Source organism: Cherax quadricarinatus, chromosome 57 (genome assembly GCF_038502225.1).
Source record: "Cherax quadricarinatus isolate ZL_2023a chromosome 57, ASM3850222v1, whole genome shotgun sequence".
Lineage (NCBI taxonomy): Eukaryota > Metazoa > Arthropoda > Malacostraca > Decapoda > Parastacidae > Cherax > Cherax quadricarinatus.
The window spans coordinates 27,803,854-27,816,548 of record NC_091348.1 but is presented as its reverse complement, the minus strand read 5'-3'; the positions used below and the strand labels follow the sequence as shown (position 1 = coordinate 27,816,548).

General features: G+C 43.0%; 1 protein-coding gene across 1 annotated transcript in view; it reads left to right on the top strand.

The window, feature by feature from the left end:
- The window catches only part of LOC128693429 (slit homolog 1 protein), a 134,746-nt gene that overhangs the window by 74,829 nt on the left and 47,222 nt on the right, over window positions 1–12,695 (top strand). The window lies entirely within an intron of this gene.

The following is a 12,695-nucleotide window of genomic DNA, read 5'->3' as shown; positions in this document are numbered from 1 at the left end:
ACCCACATAAAGGATCACTTGGACAACGAAATATGGATCCCTGGTTACAACCTATACAGATGTGACAGAGTGAACAGGCAAAAGGGGGGAGGGGGGGGGGTTGGCCTGTACATTGCAGAGTCACTTGTTTGCACAGAACTGCTAAATGCCTCAAATGATGTAGTGGAAGTTTTAGCAGTAAAGGTCGAGAACCAAAACCTAGTCATTGTGGTAGTCTACAAGCCTCCGGATGCAACATCCCAGCAATTCCAGGAACAGCTGTTAAAAATTGACCACTGTCTGGAAAATCTTCCAGCTCCTGCACCCAACATCTTGCTCCTTGGGGATTTCAACTTAAGGCACCTAAAATGGAGGAATATAGCAAATAATATTGTTGCAGTAATAACACCAGGAGGCAGCTCTGATGAAAACTCACACTCACACGAGCTTTTAAATCTCTGCACAAAATTCAATTTAAACCAGCAAATAAGAGAGCCTACTAGACTGGAGAATACACTAGACCTCATCTTCACTAACAATGATGATCTGATAAGAAATGTCACCATATCAAAAACAATATACTCAGATCACAACATAATTGAGGTTCAGACATGTATGCGTGGAGCCCCAGACCGACATAATGAGACTAGTCACGAGGGAGCATTCACCAAATTCAACTTCAATAACAAAAACATAAAGTGGGACCAAGTAAACCAAGTCCTAACCGATATAAGCTGGGAAGATATACTAAGCAACACAGACCCCAACTTATGCCTAGAACAGATTAACTTGGTGGCACTCGATGTATGCACAAGGCTTATTCTTCTAAGAAAAAGGAGGAGTAGATGTAAAATAGAAAGAGACAGGCGCTCCCTTTACAGGCGACGGAAAAGAATAACAGTGCGGCTAAAAGAGGTCAATATATCTGAAATGCGTAGGGAGACACTGGTCAGAGAAATAGCAAGCATCGAACTCAAGCTAAAGGAATCTTATAGGAGTCAGGAATCGCGGGAAGAACTAAAAGCCATAAATGAAATCGAAAGAAACCCAAAGTATTTCTTCTCCTATGCCAAATCAAAGTCGAGAACAACGTCCAGTACTGGGCCCCTACTTAAACAAGATGGGTCCTACACAGATGACAGCAAGGAAATGAGTGAGCTACTCAAGTCCCAATATGACTCAGTTTTTAGCAAGCCGCTAACCAGACTGAGAGTCGAAGATCAAAATTAATTTTTTATGAGAGAGCCACAAAATTTGGTTAACACAAGCCTATCCGATGTTATCCTGACGCCAAATGACTTCGAACAGGCGATAAATGACATGCCCATGCACTCTGCCCCAGGGCCAGACTCATGGAACTCCGTGTTCATCAAGAACTGCAAGAAGCCCCTATCACGAGCCTTTTCCATCCTATGGAGAGGGAGTATGGACACGGGGGTCGTCCCACAGTTACTAAACACAACAGACATAGCCCCACTCCACAAAGGGGGCAGTAAAGCAATAGCAAAGAACTACAGACCGATAGCACTAACATCCCATATCAAAAAAATCTTTGAAAGGGTCCTAAGAAGCAAGATCACCACCCATCTAGAAACCCATCAGTTACACAACCCAGTGCAACATGGGTTTAGAACAGGTCGCTCCTGTCTGTCTCAACTATTGGATCACTACGACAAGGTCCTAAATGCACTAGAAGATAAAAGAATGCAGATGTAATATATACAGACTTTGCAAAAGCCTTCGACAAGTGACCATGGCGTAATAGCGCACAAAATGCGTGCTAAAGGAATAACAGGAAAAGTCGGTCGATGGATCTATAATTTCCTCACTAACAGAACACAGAGAGTAGTCGTCAACAGAGTAAAGTCCGAGGCAGCTACGGTGAAAAGCTCTGTTCCACAAGGCACAGTACTCGCTCCCATCTTGTTCCTCATCCTCATATCCGACATAGACAAGGATGTCAGCCACAGCACCGTGTCTTCCTTTTCAGATGACACCCGAATCTGCATGACAGTGTCTTCCATTGCAGACACTGCAAGGCTCCAGGCGGACATCAACCGAATCTTTCAGTGGGCTGCAGAAAACAATATGAAGTTCAACGATGAGAAATTTCAATTACTCAGATATGGTAAACACGAGGAAATTAAATCTTCATCAGAGTACAAAACAAATTCTGGCCACAAAATAGAGCGAAACACCAACGTCAAAGACCTGGGAGTGATCATGTCGGAGGATCTCACCTTCAAGGACCATAACATTTTATCAATCGCATCTGCTAGAAAAATGACAGGATGGATAATGAGAACCTTCAAAACTAGGGAGGCCAAGCCCATGATGACACTCTTCAGGTCACTTGTTCTATCTAGGCTGGAATATTGCTGCACACTAACAGCACCTTTCAAGGCAGGTGAAATTGCTGACCTAGAAAATGTACAGAGAACCTTCACGGAGCGCATAACGGAGATAAAGCACCCCAATTACTGGGAGCGCTTGAGGTTCCTAAACCTGTATTCCCTGGAACGCAGGCGGGAGAGATACATGATTATATACACCTGGAAAATCCTAGAGGGACTAGTACCAAACTTGCACACGAAAATCACTCACTACGAAAGCAAAAGACTTGGCAGACGATGCAACATCCCCCCAGTGAAAAGCAGGGGTGCCACTAGCACGTTAAGAGACCATACAATAAGTGTCAGGGGCCCGAGACTGTTCAACTGCCTCCCAGCACACATAAGGGGGATTACCAACAGACCCCTGGCAGTCTTCAAGCTGGCACTGGACAAGCACCTAAAGTCGGTACCTGACCAGCCGGGCTGTGGCTCGTACGTTGGTTTACGCGCAGCCAGCAGCAACAGCCTGGTTGATCAGGCTCTGATCCACCAGGAGGCCTGGTCACAGACCGGGCCGCGGGGGCGTTGACCCCCGGAACTCTCTCCAGGTAAACTCCAGGTATAGAAGCTTCAATAGAAACTATGTATCGTACCAAGACAAAACCATTCACACTGCTAAATTTACGAACTATAATGTAGTTACTTAGACTTAATACCAACTTCCTCCATAATCTGTACCAATGTTGAGTTATGAATTAATCTTAGTCTGCCTGAAATGCCTAGTCATACTAGGTGTGATAGTGGCCCTCTCTGTAATTAATAGTTTATAATATGTAAACCACACAATATCCTATAATATGTAAACCTCGCAGTGTAATCTTTATATAGAATAAACTTGATTTGATTTATCTGGGCAGTGTCGAGTGACTCAGTCCGATCACCAAGGCTTAAAATTAAACAGAAAGACACAGGACGAGTAGTCACACAAGCACTGGGCAGAAGGTCTTTATAGGACACAGTGACGACTAGCACTACGTTAAAATACGTATGGCAAATCAGGTCAGGTTAAATTAACAAAACTCCGACACACACAGTATAATGATACACAAGAGTGGGATTCAACACTCACAGACTTGATGGGAGTCAAGTAAAGTCAACTCACTAGGAGGGTCTCATATTAACTCCCACTGGGTGGATAAAGTAACGTCAACTCACTAGGAGGGTCCCATATTAACTCCCACTGGGTGGATAAAGTAACGTCAACTCACCAGGAGGGTCTCATATTATCTCCCACTGGGTGGATAAAGTAACGTCAACTCACTAGGAGGGTCCCATATTAACTCCCACTGGGTGGATTAACGTGGGTGGTAGAGGTAACGGTACACATCCCTTGATGAAAAAATATTCAACCATTTACACTATCACCACCACTACGCATTTTTGCTTCCACTCTCATCTAACGAATTTTTTTCCTCACACAGCCTCTCATGTCTTATATAACACAGCGTCTCATGTCTTATATAACACAGCCTCTCATGTCTTATATAACACAGCCTCTCATGTCTTATATAACACAGCGTCTCATGTCTTATATAACACAGCCTCTCATGTCTTATATAACACAGCGTCTCATGTCTTATATAACACAGCCTCTCATGTCTTATATAACACAGCCTCTCATGTCTTATATAAAACAGCCTCTCATGTCTTATATAACACAGCCTCTCATGTCTTATATAACACAGCCTCTCATGTCTTATATAACACAGCCTCTCATGTCTTATATAACACAGCGTCTCATGTCTTATATAACACAGCCTCTCATGTCTTATATAACACAGCGTCTCATGTCTTATATAACACAGCCTCTCATGTCTTATATAACACAGCCTCTCATGTCTTATATAAAACAGCCTCTCATGTCTTATATAACACAGCCTCTCATGTCTTATATAACACAGCCTCTCATGTCTTATATAACACAGCCTCTCATGTCTTATATAACACAGCGTCTCATGTCTTATATAACACAGCCTCTCATGTCTTATATAACACAGCCTCTCATGTCTTATATAACACAGCCTCTCATGTCTTATATAACACAGCCTCTCATGTCTTATATAACACAGCCTCTCATGTCTTATATAACACAGCCTCTCATGTCTTATATAACACAGCCTCTCATGTCTTATATAACACAGCCTCTCATGTCTTATATAACACAGCCTCTCATGTCTTATATAACACAGCCTCTCATGTCTTATATAACCCAGCCTCTCATGTCTTATATAACCCAGCCTCTCATGTCTTATATAACACAGCCTCTCATGTCTTATATAACACAGCCTCTCATGTCTTATATAACACAGCGTCTCATGTCTTATATAACAGCCTCTCATGTCTTATATAACACAGCCTCTCATGTCTTATATAACACAGCCTCTCATGTCTTATATAACACAGCCTCTCATGTCTTATATAACACAGCCTCTCATGTCTTATATAACACAGCCTCTCATGTCTTATATAACACAGCCTCTCATGTCTTATATAACACAGCCTCTCATATCTTATATAACACAGCCTCTCATGTCTTATATAACACAGCCTCTCATGTCTTATATAACACAGCCTCTCATGTCTTATATAACCCAGCCTCTCATGTCTTATATAACACAGCCTCTCATGCCTTATATAACACAGTCTCTCATGTCTTATATAACACAGCCTCTCATGTCTTATATAACACAGCCTCTCATGTCTTATATAACACAGCATCTCATGTCTTATATAACAGCCTCTCATGTCTTATATAACACAGTCTCTCATGTCTTATATAACACAGCCTCTCATGTCTTATATAACACAGCCTCTCATGTCTTATATAACACAGCCTCTCATGTCTTATATAACACAGCCTCTCATGTCTTATATAACACAGCGTCTCATGTCTTATATAACACAGCCTCTCATGTCTTATATAACACAGCCTCTCATGTCTTATATAACAGTCTCTCATGTCTTATATAACACAGCCTCTCATGTCTTATATAACATAGCCTCTCATGTCTTATATAACACAGCCTCTCATGTCTTATATAACACAGCCTCTCATATCTTATATAACACAGCCTCTCATGTCTTATATAACACAGCCTCTCATGTCTTATATAACACAGCCTCTCATGTCTTATATAACAGTCTCTCATGTCTTATATAACACAGCCTCTCATGTCTTATATAACACAGCCTCTCATGTCTTATATAACACAGCCTCTCATGTCTTACATAACACAGCCTCTCATGTCTTATATAACACAGCCTCTCATGTCTTATATAGCACAGCCTCTCATGTCTTATATAACACAGCATCTCATGTCCTATATAACACAACCTCTCATGTCTTATATAACACAGTCTCTCATGTCTTATATAACACAGCCTCTCATGTCTTGTATAACACAGCCTCTCATGTCTTATATAACAGTCTCTCATGTCTTATATAACAGTCTCTCATGTCTTATATAACACAGCTTCTCATGTCTTATATAACACAGCCTCTCATGTCTTATATAATAGTCTCTCATGTCTTATATAAAACAGCCTCTCATGTCTTATACAACACAGCCTCTCATGTCTTATATAACACAGCCTCTCGTCTTATATAACACAGCATCTCATGTCTTATATAACACAGCCTCTCATGTCTTATATAACAGTCTCTCATGTCTTATATAACACAGCCTCTCATGTCTTATATAACAGAGTCTCTCATGTCTTATATAACACAGCCTCTCATGTCTTATATAACACAGCCTCTTATGTCTTATATAACACAGCCTCTCATGTCTTATATAACCCAGCCTCTCATGTCTTATATAACACAGTCTCTCATGTCTTATATAACACAGCCTCTCGTCTTATGTAACACAGCCTCTCATGTCTTATATAACACAGTCTCTCATGTCTTATATAACACAGCCTCTCATGTCTTATATAACACAGCCTCTTATGTCTTATATAACACAGCCTCTCATGTCTTATATAACCCAGCCTCTCATGTCTTATATAACACAGTCTCTCATGTCTTATATAACACAGCCTCTTATGTCTTATATAACCCAGCCTCTCATGTCTTATATAACACAGTCTCTCATGTCTTATATAACACAGTCTCTCATGTCTTATATAACACAGCCTCTTATGTCTTATATAACCCAGCCTCTCATGTTTTATATAACCCAGCCTCTCATGTCTTATATAACACAGTCTCTCATGTCTTATATAACACAGCCTCTTATGTCTTATATAACACAGCCTGTCATGTCTTATATAACCCAGCCTCTCATGTCTTATATAACACAGCCTGTCATGTCTTATATAACCCAGCCTCTCATGTCTTATATAATCCAGCCTCTCATGTCTTATATAACACAGCCTCTCATGTCTTATATAACACAGCCTCTCATGTCTTATATAACACAGCGTCTCATGTCTTATATAACAGCCTCTCATGTCTTATATAACACAGCCTCTCATGTCTTATATAACACAGCCTCTCATGTCTTATATAACACAGCCTCTCATGTCTTATATAACACAGCCTCTCATGTCTTATATAACACAGTCTCTCATGTCTTATATAACACAGCCTCTCATGTCTTATATAACACAGCCTCTCATATCTTATATAACACAGCCTCTCATGTCTTATATAACACAGCCTCTCATGTCTTATATAACACAGCCTCTCATGTCTTATATAACCCAGCCTCTCATGTCTTATATAACACAGCCTCTCATGCCTTATATAACACAGTCTCTCATGTCTTATATAACACAGCCTCTCATGTCTTATATAACACAGCCTCTCATGTCTTATATAACACAGCATCTCATGTCTTATATAACAGCCTCTGTCTCACAGTGTCTTATCTAACACAGCCACTCATTTCTTATATAACACAGCCTCTCAAGTCTTATATAACACAGCCTCTCATGTCTTATATAACACAGCCTCTCATGTCTTATATAACACAGCGTCTCATGTCTTATATAACACAGCGTCTCATGTCTTATATAACACAGCCTCTCATGTCTTATATAACACAGCCTCTCATGTCTTATATAACAGTCTCTCATGTCTTATATAACACAGCCTCTCATGTCTTATATAACATAGCCTCTCATGTCTTATATAACACAGCCTCTCATGTCTTATATAACACAGCCTCTCATATCTTATATAACACAGCCTCTCATGTCTTATATAACACAGCCTCTCATGTCTTATATAACACAGCCTCTCATGTCTTATATAACAGTCTCTCATGTCTTATATAACACAGCCTCTCATGTCTTATATAACACAGCCTCTCATGTCTTATATAACACAGCCTCTCATGTCTTACATAACACAGCCTCTCATGTCTTATATAACACAGCCTCTCATGTCTTATATAGCACAGCCTCTCATGTCTTATATAACACAGCATCTCATGTCCTATATAACACAACCTCTCATGTCTTATATAACACAGTCTCTCATGTCTTATATAACACAGCCTCTCATGTCTTGTATAACACAGCCTCTCATGTCTTATATAACAGTCTCTCATGTCTTATATAACAGTCTCTCATGTCTTATATAACACAGCTTCTCATGTCTTATATAACACAGCCTCTCATGTCTTATATAATAGTCTCTCATGTCTTATATAAAACAGCCTCTCATGTCTTATACAACACAGCCTCTCATGTCTTATATAACACAGCCTCTCGTCTTATACAACACAGCATCTCATGTCTTATATAACACAGCCTCTCATGTCTTATATAACAGTCTCTCATGTCTTATATAACACAGCCTCTCATGTCTTATATAACAGAGTCTCTCATGTCTTATATAACACAGCCTCTCATGTCTTATATAACACAGCCTCTTATGTCTTATATAACACAGCCTCTCATGTCTTATATAACCCAGCCTCTCATGTCTTATATAACACAGTCTCTCATGTCTTATATAACACAGCCTCTCGTCTTATGTAACACAGCCTCTCATGTCTTATATAACACAGTCTCTCATGTCTTATATAACACAGCCTCTCATGTCTTATATAACACAGCCTCTTATGTCTTATATAACACAGCCTCTCATGTCTTATATAACCCAGCCTCTCATGTCTTATATAACACAGTCTCTCATGTCTTATATAACACAGCCTCTTATGTCTTATATAACCCAGCCTCTCATGTCTTATATAACACAGTCTCTCATGTCTTATATAACACAGTCTCTCATGTCTTATATAACACAGCCTCTTATGTCTTATATAACCCAGCCTCTCATGTTTTATATAACCCAGCCTCTCATGTCTTATATAACACAGTCTCTCATGTCTTATATAACACAGCCTCTTATGTCTTATATAACACAGCCTGTCATGTCTTATATAACCCAGCCTCTCATGTCTTATATAACACAGCCTCTTATGTCTTATATAACCCAGCCTCTCATGTCTTATATAACCCAGCCTCTCATGTCTTATATAACACAGCCTCTTATGCCTTATATAACCCAGCCTCTCATGTCTTATATAACCCAGCCTCTCATGTCTTATATAACACAGTCTCTCATGTCTTATATAACACAGCCTCTTATGTCTTATATAACCCAGCCTCTCATGTCTTATATAACCCAGCCTCTCATGTCTTATATAACACAGTCTCTCATGTCTTATATAACACAGCCTCTCATGTCTTATTTAACACAGCCTCTTATGTCTTATATAACACAGCCTCTCACCTCTCACCTAACCCAGTCTCTCACATAACCCAGCATCTGACCTCTCACATAACCCAGTCTCTCACATAACCCAGTCTCTCACGTAACCCAGCATCTGACCTCTCACATAACCCAACATCTGACCTCTCACATAACCCAGTCTCTCACATAACTCAGTCTCTCACATAACCCAGTCTCTCACGTAACCCAGCATCTGACCTCTCACATAACCCAGTCTCTCACATAACCGAGCATCTGACCTCACACATAACCCAGTTTCTCGCATAACCCAGCATCTGACCTCTCACATAACCCAGTCTCTCACATAACCCAGTCTGTCACATAACCCAGCCTCTGACCTCTCACATAACCAAGTATCTCACATAACCCAGCCTCTGACCTCTCACATAACCCAGCATCTGACCTCTCACATAACCCAGTCTCTCACGTAACTCAGCGTCTCACATAACCCAGCCTCTCACATAACTCAGCCTCTCACATAACTCAACCTCTCACATAACTCAGCCTCTCGCCTCTCACATAACCCAGCCTCTCACATAACCCAGCCTCTCACATAACTCAGCCTCTCACCTCTCACATAACTCAGCCTCTCACATAACCCAACCTCTCACATAACCCAGCCTCTAACATAAGCCAGCCTCTCACATTACCCAGCCTCTCACATAACCCAGCCTCTCACATAACACAGCCTCTCACATAACCCAGTCTCTCACATAACCCAGCCTCTCACTTAACCCAGCCTGTCACATAACTCAGCCTTTCACCTCTCACATAACCCAGCCTCTCACATAACCCTGCCCTTCACATAACCCAGCCTCTCACATAACTCAGCCTCTCACATAACCCAGCCTCTCACATAACCCTGCCTCTCACATAACCCAGCCTCTCACATAACCCAACCTCTCACATAACGCAGCCTCTCACATAACCCAGCCTCTCACATAACCCAGCCTCTCACATAACCCAGCCTCTCACATAACCCAGCCTCTCACATAACCCAGCCTCTCACATAACCCAGCCTCTCACATAACTCAGCCTCTCACATAACTCAGCCTCTCACATAACTCAGCCTCTCACATAACCCAACCTCTCACATAACCCAGCCTCTAACATAAGCCAGCCTCTCACATTACCCAGCCTCTCACATAACCCAGCCTCTCACATAACCCAGTCTCTCACATAACCCAGCCTCTCACTTAACCCAGCCTCTCACATAACTCAGCCTCTCACCTCTCACATAACCCAGCCTCTCACATAACCCAGCCTTTCACATAACCCAGCCTCTCACATAACTCAGGCTCTCACATAACCCAGCCTCTCACATAACCCTGCCTCTCACATAACCCAGCCTCTCACATAACCCAACCTCTCACATAACCCAGCCTCTCACATAACCCAGCCTCTCACATAACCCAGCCTCTCACATAACCCAGCCTCTCACATAACCCAGCCTCTCACATAACTCAGCCTCTCACATAACCCAGCCTCTCACATAACCCAGCCTCTCACATAACCCAGCCTGTCACATAACTCAGCCTCTCACATAACTCAGCCTCTCACATAACCCAACCTCTCACATAACCCAGCCTCTCATATTACCCAGCCTCTCACATAACCCAGCCTCTCACATAAACCAGCCTCTCACATAACCCAGTCTCTCACATAACCCAGCCTCTCACATAACCCAGCCTGTCACATAACTCAGCCTCTCACCTCTCACATAACCCAGCCTCTCACATAACCCAGCCTCTCACATAACACAGCCTCTCACATAACCCAGTCTCTCACATAACCCAGCCTCTCACATAACCCAGCCTCTCACATAACTCAGCCTCTCGCCTCTCACATAACCCAGCCTCTCACATAACCCAGCCTTTCGCATAACCCAGCCTCTCACATAACTCAGCCTCTCACATAACCCAGCCTCTCACATAACCCTGCCTCTCACATAACCCAGCCTCTCACATAACCCAGCCTCTCACATAACCCAGCCTCTCACATAACCCAGCCTCTCACATAACCCAGCCTCTCACATAACCCAGCCTGTCACGTAACTCAGCTTCTCACCTCTCACATAACCCAGCCTCTCACATAACCCAGCCTCTCACATAACCCAGCCTCTCACATAACCCAGCCTCTCACATAACCCAGTCTCTCACATAACTCAGCCTCTCACATAACCCAGCCTCTCACATAACCCAGCCTCTCACATAACCCAGTCTCTCACATAACCCAGCCACTCACATAACCCAGCTTCTCACATAACTCAGCCTCTCACCTCTCACATAACCCAGCCTCTCACATAACCCAGCCTCTCACATAACCCAGCCTGTCACGTAACTCAGCTTCTCACCTCTCACATAACCCAGCCTCTCACATAACCCAGCCTCTCACATAACCCAGCCTCTCACATAACCCAGCCTCTCACATAACCCAGTCTCTCTCATAACTCAGCCTGTCACATAACTCAGCCTCTCACATAACCCAGCCTCTCACATAACCCAGCCTCTCACATAACCCAGTCTCTCACATAACCCAGCCACTCACATAACCCAGCTTCTCACATAACTCAGCCTCTCACCTCTCACATAACCCAGCCTCTCACATAACCCAGCCTTTCACATAACCCAGCCTCTCACATAACTCAGCCTCTCACATAACCCAGCCTCTCACATAACCCAGCCTCTCACATAACCCAACCTCTCACATAACCCAGCCTCTCACTTAACCCAGCCTCTCACATAACCCAGCCTCTCACATAACCCAGCCTCTCACATAACCCAGCCTATCACATAACCCAGCCTCTCACATAACCCAGCCTCTCACATAACCCAGCCTCTCACATAACCCAGCCTCTCACATAACCCAGCCTCTCACATAACCCAGCCTCTCACATAACCCAGCCTGTCACATAACTCAGCCTCTCACCTCTCACATAACCCAGCCTCTCACATAACCCAGCCTCTCACATAACCCAGCCTCTCACATAACCCAGTCTCTCACATAACCCAGCCTCTCACATAACCCAGCCTCTCACATAACTCAGCCTCTCACCTCTCACATAACCCAGCCTCTCACATAACCCAGCCTCTCACATAACCCAGCCTCTCACATAACCCAGTCTCTCACATAACCCAGCCTCTCACATAACTCAGCCTCTCACATAACTCAGCCTCTCACATAACCCAGCCTCTCACATAACCCAGCCTCGCACATAACCCAGCCTCTCACATAACCCAGCCTCTCACATAACCCAGCCTCTCACATAACCCAGCTTCTCACATAACCCAGCCTCTCACATAACCCAGCCTCTCACATAACCCAGCCTCTCACCTAACTCAGCCTCTCACATAACTCAGCCTCTCACATAACTCAGCCTCTCACCTCTCACATAACCCAGCCTCTCACATAACTCAGCCTCTCACATAACAGCCTCTCACATAACTCAGCCTCTCACATAACTCAGCCTCTCACCTCTCACATAACCCAGCCTCTCACATAACTCAGCCTCTCACATAACTCAGCCTCTCACATAACTCAGCCTCTCACCTCTCACATAACCCAGCCTCTCACAT